This window comes from Gallus gallus, chromosome 2 (genome assembly GCF_016699485.2).
Source record: "Gallus gallus isolate bGalGal1 chromosome 2, bGalGal1.mat.broiler.GRCg7b, whole genome shotgun sequence".
In the NCBI taxonomy this organism is placed as follows: domain Eukaryota; kingdom Metazoa; phylum Chordata; class Aves; order Galliformes; family Phasianidae; genus Gallus; species Gallus gallus.
This window is the reverse complement of record NC_052533.1, coordinates 87,224,015-87,248,225: the sequence shown is the minus strand read 5'-3', so window position 1 is coordinate 87,248,225 and position 24,211 is coordinate 87,224,015. Positions and strand designations below refer to the sequence as shown.

The following is a 24,211-nucleotide window of genomic DNA, read 5'->3' as shown; positions in this document are numbered from 1 at the left end:
AGAAAATGCAGAGAAGAGAGCTAAATGATATCAGGATGCTATTGTCCAGAACAGTCTCTCACACACAATTAGGCAAAATCAGGATTTTGAAGGAACAGGACCAACTCATTCTTCCCAGTATACCATGTGATATTTTTCAACAGTTATTTGAAAATGCTTGTATGTGTGCATGCAATGGGAAAGGGCAATATTTGTTTAAGGACACAGTTAATGAGCTGATTTTGAGAGTTTAACTGTAGATCATCCTACCTGAACAATTCTTTGGAAGGCATTTTGCTTCAGATTCTTCTTCACAGTGAGACTGTAGGAGCGTGAAAAGGCATGCTCTGCCTCTTGCTGCCTCAGTGGCTTATGCAGACCCTCTTGCTGTCCAGGCACGGTTCTTAGAATCATAGGAGCATTGAATATGCTGTGTTGTAAGAGACCCAAAAAGATTGTAGAGTCCAACTCCTGGAACTGCCTCGAGCAGCCAGAAGTGCTATAGCAGGACTTTTGCCCTGCCATACAGTTGGGCAGCAGGAGCAGATGCCAGAGTAGCTCGTTCCTTAATTCAGCTCTTTTCTCTCTGATGCTCGAGTCTTGTACTGTGCCTGAACAGAGAGCAATCAGTAGCAAAGGAACAGCAGAGCTGTTGCAGTGTTGTATTTTCCCCCTCCACTTTTTAGATTGAATCTGATGAATTGTCCAGAGAAAGCAGAAGTGGAATATCACAGAGAAAATGTGTTAAGTATTTATTTATGTATTTATTTATTCAAATCCTTTTATTAATCCTACTTCTCTGCATGCGTGCATTTGTATACGTTTTTACATGTATTTCTGTAAATTTTATAGTTAAGATTCATTGCTAGTATGAGGGTTTCATTGAGATATTGTGGTGTGTAAGTTCTTTTTTATTTATGGGAGAAGCATTTGTATAAGAAAACAATATTTAACTGTCTGATAACCAAACAGTAAGGGGCATGTCCACAAGCAGTGTATCATATTCCACAGCTATATAAATGATAGGAATTCTGTTTAGGAGAGGAGGGTCTAACAAAGGCAAGTAGTAGCTGGCTAATAGTGATGTTGCACAATATTGTGTAGCTCACAATGTTATTAGTGATATTACAGTAGCGTGCAGGATTGTGGGTTCTCGGCAGAGAAGAAGATGCCCAGGGAGATGATGAGAAATTTCCAAGTGGATGCTATAATTGCAGCGAGTAGCTGGGAAATCTGCCGGGTGCGGAGGGCAAAACCAGGAGTCGAGATACCTGCGGGAGCAGTGCGGGCAGCGCAGCCCCAGCAGAGCGAGGCGGCAGCAGGTGGCAGCATTGCCACAGCCTCGAGCCCCACCGCTTCCTTCCCTGCAACTTCACCCGTGGAAAGCTCCTCGACCGACCTTTCCCAAACGCCTTGTGGCCTTCGTTAAGTGGCACTCGTGCACGCAACCTGCCCCTCTGTCAGTGTTTGTCTGTGACCGGGTCCGGTAATTAGAGATTTCCAGCTCTCGTTCGTTCCACTCCTTGTTTTTGCTACGTGCCAGAACTTAAATTCTCCAGCCTGTATTTGCACTGGTTCTCAGCCTCACGCAGAGAAGATCGAGGCTGAAGCTGTGAGGATGGGGCTGTGTGAGTGTGCGGGTCCAGGGGTTGAGGCCAGGGCTTGCTAATGGCCTTTGGTCACCAGAGCTGTTAAAGTTGGCAAGTGCACGGGAAATTTTGAGGCCAGTCATTCAGAGGGTTCCCTAAAACAATCAGAGGGTTTTGTTTCTGCTGGCACCTCTCGCGGGTAAATAAACAAAGGAGTTTGTTCGAGGTTACCGTGCACCCATATTCTTGCAATGAGTGAACAGTCCTAAATGAGACATTGTTACCAGCTGCTTCCTTCTGATGTCAAATAGCAGCTTTCAAAGAGGTTTTATATTTTTATTTTTCGTTTTTATTTCATTCTCAAGTATAAAACACACACTTGGAGGAACAGCACTGCTTTTCAGGTTTTATCATACTCAGAAATCAAAGGTCAAGCCCAAGAGGATGAACACCCCCCAATTTTCAACTCATCAGTTCACAGCAAAGTTAGTTTATCTTCAACTACAGCTAATTAGACTTTCACCCCTGACATGCTGGTGAAGTGGTAGTGCATGTTTTTTCTTTTGATTGTTTTTAATCTAACTGCTACTGTAGGCACAGAGTTATTTGGTCTTGATTAAACATTTCCAGTCTGTCTTGGCAAGCCAATCACGGGCACATTTTTAGACATGTTTCTCACAGTAAATTAGTAACAATTGCTTATATGGTTAATAGTTCAGAAAATGAAGTTCTCCTTTCAGAGGTGTATTGTACTGCCATAATGTACACCCCAAATTGACACCACGTAGTTGTGTATGCAGGTTCTACTTAAAGTGATGGTAGACTGAAGCACCAGGATTCATTAAATTGAGCAGAGTTTCTCATTAAATGTGTAGATTGACAGTCAGAACTGACTGTCATTTGTTTTTCTTTGCAGCTCTTTTTTTTTTTTTTGTGCCATCAATGCTTTATTTAGAGTGAAACTTTACCAGCCGGTGGCTGAGAGGTAGCTGGTTTGTGGGGAAAAAAACAAGTAGAAAAATATTTTGCATTATTATTTTTCTGGAAAAGGGAAAAGACAACTGGAAACTTTTTAGATTTAAGTTCTTGATCTTCTCTTCCTCTTATTTTTTTTTCCCTGTATCTAATTTATACCCTGAACAATGTATGTTACCTGGTTTGCAGTGTGCAGTGTATACATGTACATTTATTTTCTAAAGGGAACTCTGTTAGTCCTCATCTATTTTCTAGTATAAACTCCTCTGCAGAGGTGTTAGCAAGTATATTTCATTTTAACTATGCCCTATAAATCCTTCATGGAAAATTCCAATTAATATGGCTATGCAGCAAGCTGGGCCAAAAAATTAACTGATCTGTTCTTGCTCAGCAAAGTGACTTGATGAATACAGGAGTGGAACAAACTCAATACAAAAATGCTGTTTCTCTTCAAGGAGCTGGAGTCGCCAGGTGCCACTGTTTTGCATCTTAACATAGAAATCTATAAGACTGCACCTTCTGGTATTAACAGATAACACCAGAATGCTCTACCCTATGGCAATTTGCTGAGATGCAAGATATCAATGCCCCAAGACTCTCAAAAGATTTTTATTTTTTTTCCATAAACATGGGACCTCAATCACTGAAGAGCAGAACTTGAGGAAGACTTTCTCTCCATGAATCAGCCTTCAGGGTGAATACTGACTTTAGGAGGAGAAATTATTCATCGGGGACATTCATGAGATGAGGAACAAGAAAGGGACATCTTTCTGAAATGAAGGGAAATTTTCAGAGAGCACAGTCTCTTTGTTAAGGACATAAAAAATATGAATTCTGTCGAACGCTAAGTGAGTGCATAACCTTGTGAGGAAAAGGCTTCAGTAGAGGCGGATTCAAGGACACACTCACTCACTCTCCTTCCCATATATATATATATAAACTTTAATGTAATGGCCTCCTGACTGAGTCCAAGAGAGGTACACACACAATGGTTGGCTTTTGTTACATTTCTATACTACTGACTTAGCACATATTTTGCAGAATCACAGAAATGTTGTGGCTGACAGGGCCCTCTGTGTCTGTTGGGTCCAACACCTGCAGGGACACCCAGAGCAAGGTGCCCAGGACCATTTCTAGGTGGCTTTTATATATTTCTAAGGAGTGATATTCTATAACCTCTCTGGCTACAGTGCTCTGTCATCCTCACAGGCAGAATTTCCATGTTCCAGTTTGTGCCCATTGTCTCTTGTCTCATTGATGTGTTCCACTGGAAGAGCATGGCTCTTTCATCTTCATGAATCTTCAGGTATTAAATATATACGGTAACCCCTGAGTCCTCTCCAGGCTGAACAATCCAAGATCTCTTGACTTCCCCTCACAGGAGAAAAGCTCCAGCTCCTTTATCATCTTAGTTGCCCTTTCCTGGGCCCTTTGCAGTAGCTCCATCTCTTTTTGCATGGGCAGGCCCAGAACTGGACATGTCACTTCGGTTGCGGCTTCACCAGAAGGATTACCTCCCTTGGCCTGTTGGCTGCAGTACTCAGTCAGCATCACCAGATGATTTGTATCACCAAATTGATGCAGTTGGACATTGAGTAGTGTGACTGAGGTACTGCTTGTATTTCAGATGAAGCATTAGGAGCCCTTATTTTTTTTTTTCCCTACTCTTAAGCAGCTAATGGTCCTGAGCAATATTTTCCACCAAGCAGTATGACACAAGCAAACGTAGCTTTCTTATGGAGAGATGCTTAGAGCCCCAACACAGGGATGGAGTAGGGGTCATAGACATGTAGGTACTGCAGACATGGGGAAGGGAGAGTGTGCACTGCTTCCATGTGCCATTTTCCAACAGCACAGCTGTGGGCAAGAATTCTGATCTCCTTTCTAACAGAACATCAAAGTTTTCGGGATTTTTGAATAATGATTATCTTCTAAATATTGTGAGAAAGTATGGCACTTCTGCAGTGGACAAAATGTCCTCAGCCTAAGTTCTCCAACAAAGTAGCTAAAGTGATATGTGTTGAGTGAATAAAGTGCCTGCATCATGTTTTGGTGAAAAAGTGAGTTGAAATTTTAGTCATATCTGTTTCTTTGCCATTATTCATACTGTTTTTTGTTTGTCAGTTTGTTTTTTTTTAGGAGAGATAGGTTAAAAGGAATATTAAGAGCCAGTATCCATGAGAAAACAGCCTTGTTTGAAAAGAAATTTTGCTCTCCATCTTAATTCAGACCTGCTAGGTTTCATAAGCACTCATAAGTTAGAGTGAAGTGTTCAAAGATGTCAAACATTGAGTTTGACACTGTTTGAAACTGTTCGATTGATATTTGTCACGCTTTCTTCTACCAAGATTTATATCTGCACAAAACTTAGTATAAAGACTACTTAAGAGCTTGTAATTTAATTCCACAAAAAATAATAGCATAGTAAAATAATATGCTGTATGAACATAATGTGAGGAACTGAAAAAGCATTTACAGAACATCAAAAATGCAGACATTGGGAAGAGGACATTTTTGATGGATACAGTTATTAGGAAAATGGGAAAAAAAAATTACTCAGCCCTGTAATGCTTTGGAATTAAGTAACACTTTCCAGGAGTAGATTTAGGTGCTTAGGTTTATTCTATATTGACCAGAGCTGTTTTACTTTCCTGACTGAGTTTCAACAACAAGTGGCTTAGCAGGACGAAAACATGGCTCAGCCTGAATGGATTCAGGCTCACAGCTTTCATGTCACACCTTCAGGCTCCATGAGGTGGCTGGAAAGGTTTGATTCTCTGTTTTCTTTTTGAAGCTTGGCCATGGAGCAGCCATGATTGAAAAATTCTTGAGTTCAGAGTAAGTAGAAACAAGAGGATGTATGACTTGATATCAAAGAGTCAGAGAGCTGTGTTGGCAGAAGGGAATTTCTGAGATTCTTGCATTGGGTACCCAGGTCTCATCTACCTTCTGACCAGGATGGGGAATGTTGTATTTCTTACCATTTCCTACTGTCTAGTTTAAGTTCTTCCTTGTTCAGTTTCTAGTGTGTGTGAGTTCCTTTTAAGATGTTTAATATTTTGCTATGTTCACAGGATATGTAAGGGACTCCTTTAATTTTGGGTGGTTCAGTTTTGATTTAATTTGCTGTAGGACTTTGCAAAAATAAATTTTAAATAGCTCTGGAGCTCCCTTACTCTCCCCATAGGAAAATAAATTTAAAAGTAAATATGTACTGGAAACTTGGAAAGCCCTGATACTTGTAAGAAAGAAAAATAATTTCTTATTTCATTCTAGATAAAGTATGTGCTGTGGAAAGAAATTTAAAGAGGAGTATGAATGACTGAATTATCACCACATTTCTACATTGAGTAAAAAATACAGAAATATCTTTCTAAAGTGCTTTCAAAAATGGTGATGGTAATTTTTTATAGCCTTTTAGGGTTCTAATTAATTAGAGCTAGTTACAGAGCAATTATCATGTCTTCGTGCCTGGAAATGACATCTGTAAGATAAATTTGCAAATATATTACCACACACAGTTTTGTTCATCTATGCAAATGTTTATATCTTCCAGTGGTTGGCCTACACCAGTTACTGTTTTGGGAATCAGAATGTGCCATTAGCATATTACAGGAGATAAAATACTCTAGGCATTTCTGTCAATAAAAAGCACTATTATATGGACTCTTAGTGTATAACTGTGCAAATGCCAATCATGTGTTATTTAGTTTTGGAGATTCTGTTCTGAATCTGCTTACTGGAAAAAAAAAAAAAAAAAAAAAAAGGCTTTCTTTTTTAAAATTTTCATAACTATTTTACAATTCTCTCATCCTGTCTCCTTAGTAGAAGCTCCTTCCCTACACACCTATTTTTTATTGGTCTTTATATAACTGTAAGGATGATACTGGAATCTTACTGTAATATGTCAACAGTCATTCAGCATTTATTTAATGTTTTACTGTCAGTTCTGTATTTAGGCAATTTTACTTTAAAACAGAAAATGCAGTAATGAGACATACTTGGAGAAAAGTGATAGGTCACTTGCCAATGGAGCTGGCAAGGGTCACAATCTAACTCCTGTCTATCAGAAGGGCAAATGTATGGCCAAAGGGGCATTACCCCTAAAAAAAATTCTGGCAAAAATTGTATTCATGTCCACAGCACTGAAACACGTAGAGCTTAGAGGTCTCGTGAATGGTTGTTCCTCTGTCTATATCTGAACCCATGACACTATTTTTTCTGGACTGTTGTAGTTGCCACTACCTTTTTTTTTTACTAAATCAATGTCCATCCTGCACCAACACTGGTCCCAGTGCCATCCATGAACACGCGGGTTTCATGTTTTACAGACAAAACCAGCTGCAGAGGAAGAGATTGTATTGTGCCAGGTGGTGATTTTTTTTTTCAGAATTAAGTAAGAATACCTTGTCTTTAAAACTAACTTTGCTGGTTTATTTTATTCTGAAGTCTCAGGCATAGAAACCTGGTGAAATGTGTTTGGTGACTTATGCTATTATCGCACTTTCCGTAAGGGTTATTTGGCTAGGAAGCATGCACAAAAAAAATTTACAGCCTGTCAATTACTGTATTGGTAAAGCGTCCTGGAAGTCTGCCTTGCTTTCTAGGCCTTAGCACATCAGCACATCATCAGCTTGCCTCAGGATCTGGCTCCTTAAAGATTATTGTGGTGACTACAGCTTTAAGTAAATGATCTCACACTTACATTTCTGGATGCAAGCACCAATTTTGTGATAAATCAAAGCAGTTCATGCTCTGCTTCCTGGAGGTCACAGCAAAGCTAAAGTGGATTTGCTTCATTTATGGTTACTGAGATATGTATTTTCTGAATCTCTGTATTTTCCTCTTTCCTCTCAGTTCACCAGCACAATCAGTGGATGTATTACTCATAGACAGCCTTGCATGCAGGTATGCCAAGAGGGATCCCAGCTTGCAGTAAGTCACATTTTTATAAATGCTGTACTCTTCTAAGTTGCCTCTTTTTATATTTGAGAATATGAAATCAGTTCTTCTGTCATTTCCGTGAACACATAGTGATTCTCTTGAGCTTTGGAAGGAAAACAGGAGAAAAGTGAAGTGCATGGCAGGAGTGGTATTTCATTCCCTGTTTTCCTTTCATGACTCTTCTGTCCTGTCCATTGCCCAGAGAAAAGAAAGTCTAACCACATGTTTCAGAGCAAAAAAAAAAAAACACTGTTTGAGAGGGCAGGATTATACCCAAGTTTGCATTTTAATTAGAAGTGGGGCAAAAAGACTCAGACAGAAAAAAATCCAAATGTTTCATTTAACAGGACGAGAATATATTTCCTCAACAGATACAGGCTATGTGTGAAGTGCATAAATAGGTATTTCTTATTACTGAAGAATTTATACAAGGTACTCGAATGATTCTCTCCAAGGCATTTTTTTTTCTTTCAGGGCTGAAATACTATATGGCTTCTCTGAGGGAAAATTAATCTACAGTTTTCAACAGAGTACCTTGGGATAAAGTAAACAGTGCTTTAATATCTCTTCTAAAAGACATACTATAAAAATAAAAGTGACACATTTTTTACTTGTTTTGAGTGCACAATTTTTCACACCATGAGTAACTATGTAATTTATTGGAAATTACACATTTACTTTATTCATTAGTACTTGTAAAAAATAATTGAATTACTTCTAGCCTATTCTAGTTTTATGGAAAATGAAGAATGACTTGATTCAAACATTATTAACTAAATTAAGTAATTCTTTATGAGGCATTTATTTCTAGACTGCCGGGACTTTTAGCTGCAAATAAGCCCCTTAGACCAGGGTAGAGATTAGTCATTGAAAGCATGCAGCTTCCCATTCACTTTATAATGTTCATCTCATTAGGTCATACAAGATTTGTAACTCCCCAAAACAGACAGAGATCAAGAAGTAAAGAAAGAATGCAGACTAACAGAAAGAGATGATAGAGAAGGAGAGAGCTTCCCTTTATCTGTAAGAAATACATCAAATCAAAGATAGGAAACATTAATATAAAAGAATATGCTTTTCAACTAGAAAAGAGGAACACAGTTTAATAGTTTGGTAATAGCTCACTCAGCTACACTTCCTCTACCTTCTCAATAATTATGGATTTGCTGTAACACACAGGCTACTGGGAAAGATGATGGCACACCAAAAGGCAGAATGTTTTAGCTTTCAGTAGAAGGACTGACTGTGTTCTCACAGTTAACACAGTCCTGTGTCAGGATGCAAAGAAATCAGACAACAGTAGGGAAAGAGAGCAGTTCTACAGGTATTGCAAATCATATGAGTCAGAGGATCAAAGTGATGCTTCTAGGTCTGGTTGAAGCAGTTGCAGGGCAATAACCATTTTCTCTGAGACCTTGTGAAAGAACAGAAAATGGCAAAATGAGTCTTTAGATACGATCAAGAAAAGGAGGAAGAGGTAGGAAGTTTATGCTGGTTACAGTAGCTTCAGTTCCTAGAAAAAAAAAAACAAGCACCAAAGTAATAAGGAATATGTGAATACCTGAGTGATAACAGAGAAGAACAAAAACCCAACAGAGAGTTGAGAGGAACGAATCATATCAAAACATATGCATGATAGGTGAAAGGAGTCTCAGAAAGCAGAGAAGAAATTGACAGTGTATGTCCTTTGTCAAGGCACATTGCACTATGATTTTACAGGAAAGGTTGGCAAATGGTGGTTTAGATTAATCTGTTAGTACAAAAAAATCATAGGAAACCATATCCTATTTATGGATATTTATGGTTCATTGCCGAGGTGAAAGACTACTTTGAAACTTCACAGGGATTTGTCCTGGTTTAAATCTGTCACTAGAAAGTTGGGCAAAGGACTTGAGAGAATGCTTAAGGAATCTGTAGACATGCTTAGGCTCGAGGTACATTGTTGGACATAATTAAAATTAAAAATAAATGTTCTGGCAAATTGAAAAGAGAGATATTCTGAATCAGGAGAGCACTGTGCTTAGATAGGAATATTTGCACAAAAACAAGCTGGCTAGTCAAGAGAAGTATATCTGGTTGGGTTTAATGGAACTCAGCCTGGATCAACAATGCCAGTCATGTTGTGAAAAGACAACCAACACTGTGAACTGTCAAGAATATAGCCTGAAAGACCTGTGACCTAATGCTTCAACCCTGCTCTGTATTGAAATGTTCCCAGCTGGAACACCATGTTCAGTTTGTTAATACTGTGCATTTAGAAAGAGGTCAATCAAATTAGTTGAGAAATGGGAAAGAACAGAAATGCAAAAAATATGGTGCATTAGAAAAGATTGCTTGAAGTTGTTTACATAGCTTAGAGAAGTGCCAATTGACACAGAGTCAATTGTTATAGCAATATTCAGATTTCTAAGGTACAGTGGGTTAACCCCCAAATTTTTAAACATTTAGGAATCAACATTAGCACAGCAAGATGTATTTTCTTGGGCTGGCACAAGGCTAATATTTCTGTATCTGGAGGTATTCCATGGTCCAGACCATGCCCAGACAGCAGCTTAATATAGTGTATATAAATATTGAATATAAATATTGCCTTTTTTTGATCTAGATTCAACAGATGACATCCATAGGAAACAGACATACTGTGCCTGCCCCATGTTGTGGCTGGGGATGCAAGCAAGCAACTACTCCTTATAGATTTTCCAAGGGCAAAATGACTAACATTACATTATAATTGTGTCTATAACATTTTAATGACATCATAAAATTTCTTGTTCAGCACAAAGAAACAATTTATGATGAGCAGGAAGCAGAATATTAAATAAAAATAATTAAGCTTGTTATTTGGTATAAATATAGCTTTGACAGTATTATACATATTCTAGTTGACAAAGATTTTATTAAGTGATAACTATTGTAGAATTCCCAAATATCATCAAGCTTTCATCTTTGTTCATATTGTGGAAATGCAAAAAGATCTTGTCCCGGCTTTACGAGTCTATGTTAAATGCTTTAAGTTTATATGAAAAAGAACTGTACAGTCACCCTAACCCCGCACAATTTCTTGTCTCAGGTATTAACATTTCACTGATAATACTCGTTTCATAAATCTTGACATTGCTGTTAAATTATTCATGTGGTGTTATACGAAAACACATGACAATTTTTAAAAAATGTATTCGTCAAGCGTCTTGCAATTGGCTAAGATGCCACTCTGCTGGTTATTTTTCTGAATCTTGCCATCTGAATACTCTGAATAAATTTTATTTTATTCAATAAGTTTCTCCCTTGTTTCCAAGCATTTCTTTTATGATTTCTACAGCTTCACTTATATTATATTACCCTTCTATTTTATTTTTTTTCTTGTCTTGATTTCCCTTTCTATCTGTCGTGTGCTCTATTTTACCATTCTTGCCATCTATCATTTTAGCTTTGAAAAAGATATTCCTTATTATCTGATTTTCCCTGGATGTACTTAACTTTGTGACATTCTTCTTTTCTGAGTGACCTTTGTAATATAAACTTTCATTGCTGCCTCCTGAAGGTGTATTCTGACAGTGAGGGCTGGCACACCTTTAATTCTTAAATGCAGAAACTACAAGAAACTACACTTCTTGACATTCCCATATCCCTCACATTTCAGCAATATGACAATTACATAGTGTTGCTAAGTTGCATTATACATTTTTGTTTTCCTTTTTTTTTTTTTTTTTTTTAATTGTTATACTTTATTCCTTTGGTATTGATCAGAATGTGAAGAAATGCACAGTAGATATTTGACTTGAAAAATAATTCAAGGTGAATGAAGCAAACAGAAACAAAATTGAATAATAATAAGAATCGCTTTTAGTGTAGATTTAAATGGCAAATATCTTTCGGTTGTTTCCAGCACAGATCATTTCATAGTTTATTGTCAGAATTATTCTCAAAAATCAGAAATTAAGCATGGAAATTACATGGTGTAGTTTCACTTTGTAAAACATTCAGAGCATCATGAATATGTAGAGGAACAATTAAGGGAACTGAAACAATCTTAACCCTATTCTCACCACTATTCAATAATAACAGTGAAACTTCAGAGAACTCAATAGATTGCATGAAGTTTGTTGTAGTTTCCACTTGATCTTGTGAGTAAGGCTTTCTGGGTGATCTTAACTGTGTTCTACTCCTGCTTACAGTATTTTTTCCTAAGGCAGAAACTGATTTTTGGAATTTATATTCTTTCAGAAGGTTAGCAGCTTTAAAACATTTTCCTTTAGGAAATATTTGGCTGAAGAGGATTCTTTCAGCCTTTATTCAGATTTCTGTATAATTTTACATTAGATTACTATTAAAAATGGGTGCTTTCTTAGTAATTTTAGCCCAGGATTGTTCATAACCATTCAAATTTAAGAGTGATTTGTTTATTGAGTTCACTAACACTTGAATTGGGACACTTTGTTAAAAAGAAAATAAACTTAAACATTAAGATAGTCTATAAAGATATTACCAAGTATATTTTACTTTATTTTACTATAAATATTTTTTTCTGAAAGAAGAGAAACTTCAAGCTAGATTTCCAGACTAACATTTAAGTGTGACTAATTAGTCTGAAAATCACCAGTGATAATCTTTGCTTCTGTGTTGTTTATCTGTTCAGTAGGGAGTTCATATAAGTGAGGCGTAATTTTATCTATTCTGTTAAAAAACCTGAGTGGATAAAGAAAAATGTTTGCAAAAATAACTGAAAGTTTATTATCCTGAGCTGAACCTTCTGTGAAACTTCAATGAAAATTTCACTAGCTTTCTCTAAAGTAGTGAAAATTACAAGAATATAAAAATAAAACTGCTTAAAGATTAGTTTTCAGAAAATACTTTCAGTGACAAATTCATCTTATGATCAAGGTCCCAGACTGAAAAATGTACTCAGAACTGAGCCAGTGTATATTATGCTTCTTGAGGATTTCTCTAAACTGACATGAAAACCCTAAGACTCTCAAAATACTAAGTCAGATTGGAAATATTGGCAATGTGAATATACATTTTTTCTTTATCTTCATTTAATACAGATGGAGTTTTCTCTTGGACTTAAGATGACAGAAAGTTATGTATTATTTCTGCAAATTTTTCCAACAGGTTATAAATGAAGAGGTGAAGCTCTGTACAAGTTTGTTCTCTCTGTTGTAGTTACAGTTACTTATTTGTGACCTTATTATCAATTTTAAATTTCTTTCACTTCATTATTCATATAATGTCACTCAATTCAGTATAGCTACTTACCTCCAAAAATCCACTGAATGTCATAGAAAATGTTACCTTTCTTTTCACAAAAGCATGATATTAATTAAATAAATAGTTTCAGTAGCCATTTCCTAATCCTTGAGAACAATCTTTAAAAATTAGTAATTAGAATTTTGTGAAATTTTCAAGAAATGTGAAAGGGAGTAAAAAAAATCCATTTTAACTATATCAAACAAACAAAAACCACTAAGACATTCACTCTCATGAGAAGATTTTTTGGAGAAATTTTTTTTCAGTCAAAGCATTGCATTATTTTATATTGAAATGAGGTTAATTGATATGCATGTATTTTATTTTTCTTTACCACCCTTCCTAGCAAATAAAACATTAAAAAGAAAAAAAATCAGTTGATAAATAGGTGAAAAGTGACGTGACATTTTACTGAAATTTATGCTTCTTTATACTGTGCCAGCTAGATGTTTTATGGGAATGCAATGTAGAAGAGCTCTGAAAATCTCACCCTAAATATTTCGGGTCAGATATTATGACTTATCTTTCTTTGTTAGAAAATTTCCTTAATAACTTCTCAAGGTTCTCAAGATAAATTGAAATCCAAATTCAATTTTTATAATTGAATTACTATCAAAAGATTGCAAATGTATGCCACATTAAAATATACATACATATATATATATATATCATAGGTTAAGTTACTGGTTTCAGAATCTGAACAAACTCTTTTAATGGAAAGGAACAATTCCTTCAATTTCAGAAGCACCTTAGGAAAAAATGTTACTACTATACAGCAAAGGAAATTACTTTGGGCAAGCATATTGGCTCTTTCTAGCCTTAAAATTTACAAATGTATCAAAAACGTCTTATAATCCAGATCATAACCTAACCCTTTTGCAAGTCTATGGCAAAACGTGACTTAACAGCCTCCCTAGAAGCTCACAAATCCTGTTCTTGGCATCTGAGGAAAGCAGGGAAAGGCGAGAGCAAACACTCTGACTGCAGAACTTTCATTTTATTGCCTCAGAAGATAAGAACATAAAATTGCCATATTAGGTCAGGCTAAATGACCATGTAACTCAGCACTGCGTCTTCATCCATGGCTAGTACAGGGCATTTAAGTTCTCTATTTAAACTCTGACCTTCTGTTCACTTTATAGATTACATATCAAGGTTCATGCCTGTATTTGCTTTGAACAAAACAGTTTCTTGTTTTGTTTTCGGTTATGTTATTATTTTTATGCTGTAAGGGAATACAAATTATTTTGATATACCTCATTTAATATTCTAATATTTTAAAAACATCCTCAAGTTTTAAAATTTCCTCAATATGTATGTATATCCTAGACAGGATAATATTTTTTCAGATTTACCATTTTCTTCTTCACCTTTTTTTACTGAACTACATGACTTTTTGTGCAGTGTGTAAGAAATATTTTTTGATGATGAAGGTGATTCCTATTTGTTGTGGGTGCCCAATGCATTCAATTTAAACATCTTTTCAACCATTTGTAGCATTTCTTATTCTTTTACTCTGTTTCTTTTATTTTATCCAGCTTTCTTAACTTTAGAGAGCTGAAATTTTACTGCTGGCCTTAGCTGCAACAGGACAGAAGGCCTTATGTAAATGTACCTCAAATAATTTGACACTCTGCTATGCTAATATTAACACCTTGAAGTATCTCCATAAAATCTTTTTCCAGAAATTCCCACTTTTGGCTATAACCAGAAAACTGTTGGCAACATTGTGGTTTGCAGGACAGTAATATTCTTATTGTGCTATACACTAATAAGCAGACAACCTAATTTCACATTGGTTTCAGTTTCTCTTTGATCTCAGAATAAGGTCTAGACAGCCAGTAGAAATGTTTAAAAGAGGGAATCTTTACTTATTTGCTGATATCCTTTATTTAGAGATTATTTAGCTTAGGCCCTTGAATACTGGCAAAGGAATTCTATCACGGACACTGATAATAGACTCCTTAATGTAGAAAGAAGTGGTTAGGTCCTGGCTCTTATCCTTTGCTCCAAAGAGTATTCACCGTAATAAATATAAAAAAGATTTGTGAGAGTCATCCAGAAATACTCAAGGAACTGTGCTCATCTCAGCAAGCTGAAGATGAGAAATTCTCCAACAATAATAATTGTTTTAGGTATCCATACATATGAGATGTGCCAAAATCTTGCAAGAAAGATGAAAAAATATGTGTCTTCCCTAATTTCAGGCCTCCCATTAAGCAGTAGGCGGTATTTCCAGTTAAAATCTTGACATTGTTCAGCTTCTCTGTTTAAACCTTGAGGGAAGCACATTTTGTGTAAAAATAAAAATAAATAAATAAAAATAAAAATAAAAATAAAAAACCCATGTATCTGCCTGGTTTTGACTTCAAGTTAAGAGCTAAGAATTTGCATAAGTTCATTTTTTGGATCCTCATGTCAGACCTGAAACATTAATGCAGAAATAATCAGAACAACAAGTTAGTGATGATCAATATAAAACATGACTGAGAACTCATATTTACTGACAGCTTCGTTTAAGACTTTGTAAAGGGAAACTGTAAGGCTGGAGCTGCTGGGGCTCCTGGTACCTTCCTTCAACTTCTCAGTCAGAATTTTGTTCTGCTTCATTGCATTGACGACTAACTGTTGTGGAAAATTTAATAGCCATGTCTTATGCAAATAGTGTGCTCTACAAGTAAAACAAATAAAAATGAGGAAATGTACACATTGTACCTTTGAAAGGTTGCAAGCACAGAAGACTTGGGTTACAATAACATCTGAAATGAGCCTGGGAGTGGGAACCTAGCAAGGCTTGTTTCAAAGGGGAGCTAGTTCACTAAACACTAGAGTGATTTAATGCACCATCAATTATTTCCTGGTTGTCACTTAAACAGGCTGCATATATGCATGGCAGGTCCATGAGTGCAAAGAGGAGGTAGAAAGCATGATTTATTGGCTGGGGCAAACACCTGCGAATTAAGCAGCTCAGAAATTAGCCACAAGTAGCATATTAGTGCAGCTAATCAGGCACGGTTCAGTATTTCAGTTTCTTGATTCACCCATAAATAAGGCTGTATGTGGCTGCCCTGGGGCATACTGGTGATTAACAGCCCTGACCTACAGTAAAGAGTGCAATCTAAACAGTTTAGTGGGGTCTGCAGGTGTACACTGTAAGCTTGTTTCTTATAAGACTGGTGCATCCAGTATATAGAAAGCTCCCACAGTCTGGTTGTCTTGTTCACATTTTATCAAACCATTTAATGATCAATTTGCTTTTCATTCATTTACCAGGGCCTGGTAACTTTAATGATAAACTATGAGGCACTGATGCACAACTGTGGAACCCAGTTGTCTTCTTTGTCTTACTTGAATGCCAGAAAAATGAGAACATCATTCTTTTTAGTGCACTTTCATATCTAACACCACAGTTGTTGACTTTCATCACAGTGGAAATGACAAGTTGCTACTTTATCTGTGGTTGGCTAAGCCAAACTATTGCTGATGTAAAAGCTGTGTGAAGGAGCCTACATACAGCAAGAAGTAATCTGCTGTTCTAATTTTGGAAAACATTGAAGCAAAGATATAAATGTTTGTTGATTTCCTTCTGACATCTAAAGCATGTATATTGTGAGAGTTTTGAAGCTCTCTTATAATACTATATGTGAACTCATATAAAGCTCAGTAGTAAACATACTGACTCCTAACTCTGTCAGAAAAAAATAAACTACTGGGAAAGAAAAGGACATCCCCCAGTGAGCAAGATGCTGGGTAAGTCATACTGGTCACCCAGAGTACTCATCATAGGCTTCTAATTTTTCATCTTCAAAAGAACATTTGAGGACATGGGCAAGGATAAAAATGAATGACTAGTGGGAAAGATATGAGAGCTAACATTGTTGTGAGGAAATGACACTGAAAATCCAGTACTAGCAACATTTTCATGTAAAAGAAGGCTGAAAGTTTTTAAAAAAGAAATACATAAGAGGAAACATAAAGGATGCCTGAATGAGAAAAAAGTATTCACCTGCTATTTACCCTTTTTCCTAAAATAAGAGCATCATGCTAGTACATCTTGGACCAAAAGGCAACAAATTGTTTTATATAATGACTGATTAGTGGCTTCAAGATCTCACTGAAATCAAGAAGCCAGAATTATTTGACAAAGAAGTATTCAATACAAAAACAAGTAGGTATGGTTGTAGATACTGAGTGTCCAAAGTTATGTTTTGTAAGAGAAAACCTACCAGGGACATACAATCTCCTGTTTCATACTTAAATATGAACTGCAGAGACTAGATGACAATACTGTATTTTTTTTGTAGTTACTGTGTGCTTGTTTCTTGCTACATCAGTTCACATGCCATTGCACCAAAATGTACTTATGACTGCTGAGATATGTCACACAGTGTAACACTGGCCTGCTCTGGAATGCCTTTGCTGATGTTTATAGATAGGAGACATCGAGGCCAAGATCCTTGGAAGTACTTTCATTCATATCTGTCTTTATAGATACCCAGTGCTGTTCTCAACACTGCTTCTTAGGTGTCACCCAGCAAGATGGAGGGCTCTGAATGAGGAATACATTTGGTATCTTGTTGAAACAAAGATGGGAGTTGGCACCTTTCAGCCTCTGTCTTCCTCTCCTCTATAGGTTGCTTCTCCTGTAGTAGGAGTAGCAGAAGTGTTCCCTTAAAAGCACCCACAGAAGTTGTTAGAAATTGTTGTATTAAGTAAATCTAGTTTGTTTATAACTGTGTCAGATTATCAGCTGCAGCTTTTCTTCATGATTCTTGTCAGATTTATCATAAGCAGAAATTAGGTTTCTTCTGCCATTTGGTTACCCTGCCATATTGTTATTATTCCCAAGTCATTCCATTTTTTTTGGTACATTGAGTGAGGGTGGGCAGCATCCTTACTGCTTATGGTCAACTCCTCCAACAGTATTTTTATTGATTTACGTTGCATAACTTCTAAGGTTCTTTATGAAAAAAAATTCTTTATATTGGAACCAAGATGATCACTGGGATGACTTCTTTATTCTATATTTCTGCATGATGCTGCTGATGCTGATGCATGATGCTGTTGATATTTACTATGTGCAGAGAAGAATTATGCAAACATATTTTTTAATGTAAGGGTGGCAGACTGGCTGAGCAAAGGAGTAAGCTGACTAGTCGATGTGCCTACTGTCTAAGTTTTCAACAAGGCTTGGGCTTGGGGTAAAGATCTCTTTATTCTATCCCAGCAAAGAGCTGGTAAGCTTGAAGTGCAGGAAGTCAGAGAAACAGGAGCTCAGTTTGAAGCAGTGCAATTAAACCAACAACATAGACAAATCCTCTGCATTTTCCTCATTTTATTTTCCCCACTTTTTTTCTTCTTTTTCTCTCTTGCTTGAATGAAGCAAAACAGGACCATTTTATTTTGCTGATTGACATGAAAGATTGGTTTCCTTGGAATAACTTTGAAAACATACTTTTTCCTAGTACATTTTATTTAACATTGTCATCCTCATGTGAGCATATTATAAACTCCCTATATACTTAATAGTAGAGGGAGAGAATTAAAATCATAAGATAACAGAAATAATAGGTGTAGTTGAGATATTTACTATATTGCTATGTACTACAATGAGATATGGAAGAGTTACAGAGTGTGTGTGAGAGAGAACACTCAAGAGTGTAAATTTTGATAACAGAATAAAAAATGACAAAAAAATAAAATGCATTATCTAGAATAGAAAGATTGTAGTGCAGGAGCACAATCAGATATACTAAGATTCTTGAGAGGTATTACAGAATTTTAGACTGTCTCTTTGGAAAAGGTAAAGTTACATTTGAAGTTGTATTTATGATTTTGGAAAGTGTATAGTATCATCAGATCACCAAAGTGTCAAAGCTCTTGTTATGAAACAGCCTTTGTCTTTTGGTAAAGGGGATGTTAAATTTCAAGTACAGCAAACTCAAAATGGCTACATAGCACCAAGCACAGGTTAAAAAAAAAAGCAGATTTATTGTGAGAACTCTGAAATGATATCTAGATGATCCCCTGAGCAGCCCTTGGGATGTCAAAGATGATAATACAGTTACAGCATTTGGGAAGTATTTCTGGTTTTACACTTAGCCTTTTGGCAGGAATTTATTAAGACAGAATAAGCCTGTGACTTTTCAATTCCAAGTACAATTTGTTTCTCTAATATATCTTCAGGAGTAATGTGTGATGGAATTTTTCCTTTGCTGGGCCCAGTAGTTGTGGGTGATGATGTGCTATAATAGGTTCTCACAGACCATATCTCAACAAGATAAAACACAACACATGTACATCTGTGGCCCAGTGTCAATGCCTTAAATGTACATCAGAAATGCATTAAATCTTCTGATTGCTATTTTGTTTGTACAGCTTGTTGGTTCAGAGTTTCCTCTGTAATGTATCCTGCTGATTACCTTGAATTATTGGCATATCCTTGGAAGAACAAGCACACCTTGTTCAGAAAACACAACATTGCTGATATGGCTTGAATCTTTTCCTTTATTAGTAGAGAAAGAAGAAAATTCCTTAAAGTTACTCCAATATGCATCCCAAAAGCACATATCTCATAATGAACTATGTCCAGCAGTGCTTTTGACCAAAAGTAAAGGCACATGTTATCTCATCAGAAATCTATCCACATGGTTGTCTGTATGTGTGCATAGGTGCATGTGTCTATATATAATGATATAATAGTGTAGAAAATGAAGTATTACAGACAGCTATGAGAAAGGGTGCATCAGAAGAAACACATACAGATTTGGATACTCCTTCTGGGCCAAAATCTCATCTGATTTAAAGTTATTTATATCCTATCAGCTCTATTGCTCACATGTGAGATTTTTCAAAGGAAATGAATGTTTTAGATGTAATCATAAGCTAAATATTAATGAAATCCATAGTGTTTGAATGAAAATGAATTTTATATACTATACATAATATAATTGTATTTGACACAAGTCAGTTCCAGTCTCTGGTGTTTCCACATAGCATATTTGAACAATGAAAATTGACATTGAAGAAGGAGGTTAAGGCTATACAGTGTAACAGAAGAATACTTATGTGGGATGAAAGCAATGCTTCCTGTTTTATTATGTTGACCCATGGCATCAAGGGTGGATGTTGGTGTTATGGCAGTAGAGGTTGGACCTTCCCACCAATATCTCATTGCATTTTGCTGTTGTATGACAGATGGCAGCAGAGGGGCAGTGGCATCTGGCATAGAAGTGTGCACGAAGCAAAGGATTATCATTGGGTTTCTCCATGCAGAAAAAATAGCACCCATTGACATTCACTGATGCTCGCTTAACGCTGATGGAGACCAAACAGTGGATGTGAGCAGAGTGAGGCAGAGGGTGATGATTTTCGCAGTGGCGACAGCAAAATATCACCTCCTCTGATGCAGATATTTATGAGCATGGCATGTAGACTTTTGTTCGTAGCTGATGAAAATACATAGCTAGTGGTGGTGACTGTGTTGAAAAATATTTTTTTTTGTAGATGAGAATTTGCTCTATCAAATAGTGTTATTATGTTCTTTGTATCTGTAGTGGTTTCCCTGGAAATATATAGAAGGCACTACTTTTAGAGCAACCTATATATTTTGATTGTAATAAAACACATTGAATTTCTACATGCCATCTTGAGCACCAGAACTTGGAAATAAAGGCTGAAGTCTCTCTAGTAAATAGATTCTGAAATGAGTGAAAGAAAAAAAATGGTGCTGTACCGGAGACTACTGTCTCTCAGCAAAGAAAGAGGGGCTAGAGGAAGGAAGGGATATGTGTGAGTGTCCAGATATGCCAGAGTGTGTCTTGCCTTACTGGAATCCCTGCAACATCCACTTTGAATGTAAATCATGGTCCAATTTTTTTTTTTCTTTTCTTTTTCTTTTTTTTTTTAAGTGAAGTATAAAATGAAAGTGGTGTATTTTTGAATTTGCAACAAATCTATTCCATAAACCCATTTCTTTTTACCAGGTAATGTGAAACCCACTGTAAATGTAAATCCTGTAATAACATACATACTTGTTTTGTAGCTGAAAACATCAGTAATGAAATACTGAAGGTAATATGGGAGATAAATAAGAGTGTTTAAAAGTGACCACATGGTATTATGGATAAATAAATATTTTTAGGGTAAAACTGCCAAGGAAACATATAATGCCAGTTCTGTATTTTGAAGCAGGTACATTGGTTTAAAAAAGAGACTATATTTATTGATGACTTATAGATGACTGAATACAAATGAAAAATTGAGTTTATAGCAGAGGCAAATGACTTGTTTAGGAATCTGGTCTACTAGATAATTTGCCAAATATTTTAGTTTTTAACTCTGTGATCTGTTCACTGTGCATCTACTGGTGCATTACACTTTCCCATTTGTGTTAATGCCAGTTCTGCTTCTAAAATATACTTCATACTCCAGAAAAAAAACTGTTTTAAATTGCTTCTCTCTACTGCCCATTTTTAACTTTAGTTCAGTTTATCCTATCTGACATTAGCTTATATATGTGTGTGTTTGTGCATGCAGCGTGCAAGTATGTGTGCACATCTGTTGATCTAGATAATTTGTATGCAAAAAGAACAGAATATCAGCAGCTAGTCCACAGATGACTGTATTGCAACAGTGAAGTTGTCATATTTAAAAGTATGCTGCAGTTATTTATTTTAGGGGCTAAGTTGGATTAAGGCCATGGTGTATTTGTTTATTATTATTATTTTGGCTACTGAGAATAGACTCTTAGTAGACTCTCTACCATGATTTCAGTAGAATAAATTCTCTTTTGCAGTCCATTCAACACCTGATTATTTCATATTACTGAGGTAACGGAGATAATATTTACTTATTCTTGTCTTATAGTTAATAAACTGCACCATGGGTAACAGAATGAGCCACTGCTGATACTTATTCAATAGGTCCACTTTAGGAGCTTCAGCAGAGACTTGTTTTTCATTAAATACATTTGTAATCTAATCTACATGGAGGAATTACTGTATTTCTTGAAACTGTCATCATGCATTCAGTGTAGTCTTTTGGACAGCTTTCCCCAATGATTCTGAAAAAAAAAGAAAAAGAAAAAAGAAAGAAAGGGAAAGTATTTTGTATTCAAAGATGCTTTGTAAATATGCTGTTGCACCCAAATGACAAAGCACTCACACTGGAAAATGCAGTGACAAAATATAGCACAATGCTTTAGCATTTTTAGTCACATCATGATAGTACGTTTTCTTTTTCTTAATTAAGCATAAACTAAAATGAATACTTCAGAAAGTCTCTCATATACAATTTTCTTAAAATGTCTGAAGATGGGATAGAGAACAACAGGTAAGAAGATTTTTACTGAAGAGAAAGAGGGAAAATAGCTGAAAAATTACCTAATAAGAAGTTGAGGAAATGATTATATGATAGTAAGATTAAAGAAGAAAGAGAAAAAAGGTAAGAACTCCAAGGGACAACTCTGATCTGTAGTGTTACAGATCTAATGTGTTGTGGTGCTCTTATTACTTATCAAAAGTCTGCTTCGACCTCACCTAGCAATTCTGTTTGCCTTTAATTTTTATACGTTTCAAAATTATTACCCTGGAGCAATTACTGGAGAAGCAACACAGTTGTGAATTAAAAAAAGAAAGAAAAAAAAATTCAAAACATTCTGATATAATTTAACAGGCTGACCTAGGATGTATGAGACAAAGATTTAGATTTTCACTTTGCCTACTTGAGGGTCATTTTCATCACAAACCACTCAAAAGAAGACTTAAAAGAGAATAGAGCTTTAATTTCTCTAAAGCATCACTTTCCAATAACTGAGTTTCCTAAGAATGAGCTAGTAGAATCATAGAATCACAGAATCATAGAATGGCCTGGTTTGAAAAGGACCACAATGATCATCTAGTTTCAACCCCCCTGCTATGTACAGGGTTGTCAACCGCTAGACCAGGCTGCTCAGAGCCGCATCCAGGCCTGGCCTTGAATGCCTTCAGGGATGGGGCTTCCACAACGTCCTTGGGCAATCTGTTCCAGTGTGTCACCACCCTCTGGGTGAAAAACTTCCTCCTAATATCTAACCTAAACCTTCCCTGTCCCAGTTTAAAACCATTTCCCCTTGTCCTATCACTATCCACCCTTGTAAACAACTGTTCCCACTCCTGTTCATACGCTCCCTTCAAGTACTGGAAGGCCACATTGAGGTCTCCCCGGAGCCTTCTCTTCTCCAAACTAAACAAGCCTAATTCCCTCTACCTTTCCTCACAGGAGAGGTGCTCCAGCCCTCTGATCATCTTAGTGGCCCTCCTCTGGACCCACTCCAAGAACTCCACGTCCTTCCTGTACTGGGGGCCCCAGGCCTGGACGCAGTACTCCAGATGGGGCCTCACAAGAGCTGAGTAGAGGGGCACAATCACCTCCCTCTCCCTGCTGGCCACCCCTTTTTTAATACAGCCCAGAACACAGCCGGCCTTCTGGGCTGCAGGTGCACACTGCTGGCTCATGTCCAGCTTCTCATCTACCACGACCCCCAAGTCCTTCTCTGCAGGGCTGCTCTCAAGGAGATCTTCCCCCAGTTAGTATAAGCACCTGGGATTGCCTCAACCCAAGTGCAGCACCCTGCACTTGGCTTTATTGGACCTCATTAGGTTCTCACGGGCCCACTTCTCCAGCCTGTCCAGGTCCCTCTGGATGGCTTCCCTTCCTTCCAGTGTATCGACTGCACTGCTCAGCTTGGTGTCATCAGCTTAGTAGAACTTGCTGTTTCTGTTTAATAGTATTAACTTGCAGAATCTAACTCTTCCTATCTTTTCCTATCTTTTCACAGAATCACAAAATTGTAGAGATTGAAAGGGACCTCTTGAGATCTTCTTGTCCAAACTTACTTCTCAGGCATGGGGAGGTAGACCAGGTTGCACAGGACTGTGTTCAGTGTCAGTCAGGTTTTGAATATTTCAAGGGTTAGAGATTCACAACTTCACAGGTCACCCTGGTTGAGTGCATGGTCATCCTCACAGTGAACTGCTTCCTAATCAGATGGAACCTCCAGAGTTCCACTTTGTGCACGTTGCCTCTTGTTCTGTCACTGAGCACCACTGAGGAATGAGAACACAGATTGGGCCTCCATGATTACAACCACCAGATTCTTGAAGCTGTTTGGTCTCAGAGAAAATCCAGTCGATCTCCTTTTCATGCTCTTGGATGCTGTGCAGTCTGGACATTTTCACTGCCACTCTTTCACTTCGGTTCACAAATCAGTGAAAAATTCACACCTCCTGCAGACTAGAAAACCATATGTCCTAGGCTCAAAAAGAGAACCCAGACATCCTCTGCAGCTTGAGACTTGCGGTGCTGCATCCTTCTATGGCTTCACCTTGGTCCAAGAATCCAATAATGAATGGACAGATTCTTTAATGGTTCCTGGGGACGATGCTGTGTGGCATATCACCACTACAGCTAATGAGAGGACAGAAAGTTTTCAGCAT

General features: G+C 36.9%; 1 long non-coding RNA gene across 1 annotated transcript in view; it reads left to right on the top strand.

Annotated features, from left to right (window-relative positions):
• LOC121109846 overlaps positions 1 to 8,944 on the top strand; it is a 30,849-nt gene extending 21,905 nt beyond the window's left edge. The window contains exon 4 of the long non-coding RNA XR_005857606.1: positions 7,401 to 8,944. This is a non-coding gene — a long non-coding RNA (uncharacterized LOC121109846). The remainder of the gene's footprint in view (positions 1 to 7,400) is intronic.
• Positions 8,945 to 24,211: the final 15,267 nt, after the last annotated feature.